We start from the raw sequence: 248 nt of genomic DNA, 5'->3' as shown, positions 1-248 counted from the left end.
GTCTTTAGGACGGGGTGCCCCGTGGGGCTTCAGGGAGAAGGATGCCTAGTCCCCTCTCCCCGTCCCTTTCATCTTCGCCTCTTACGATCCAAGTGGGAAAACTTGGTGACAGTATTCTTTTTTTTCCCCCACCACCGGGAATTCCCCCAATCAGAATGAGAATACTCACAGAAATGGTTACTAGACAGCAACATGGGGTTGGGGGACAGCATAACGGAGGGACAGTCGTAGTAAAAAAAGTGTCATCA

Source organism: Oratosquilla oratoria, chromosome 43 (assembly GCF_046742065.1).
Source record: "Oratosquilla oratoria isolate Oo_2021 chromosome 43, ASM4674206v1, whole genome shotgun sequence".
Taxonomy (NCBI): Eukaryota; Metazoa; Arthropoda; class Malacostraca; order Stomatopoda; family Squillidae; genus Oratosquilla; species Oratosquilla oratoria.
This window is presented reverse-complemented; position numbering follows the sequence as displayed.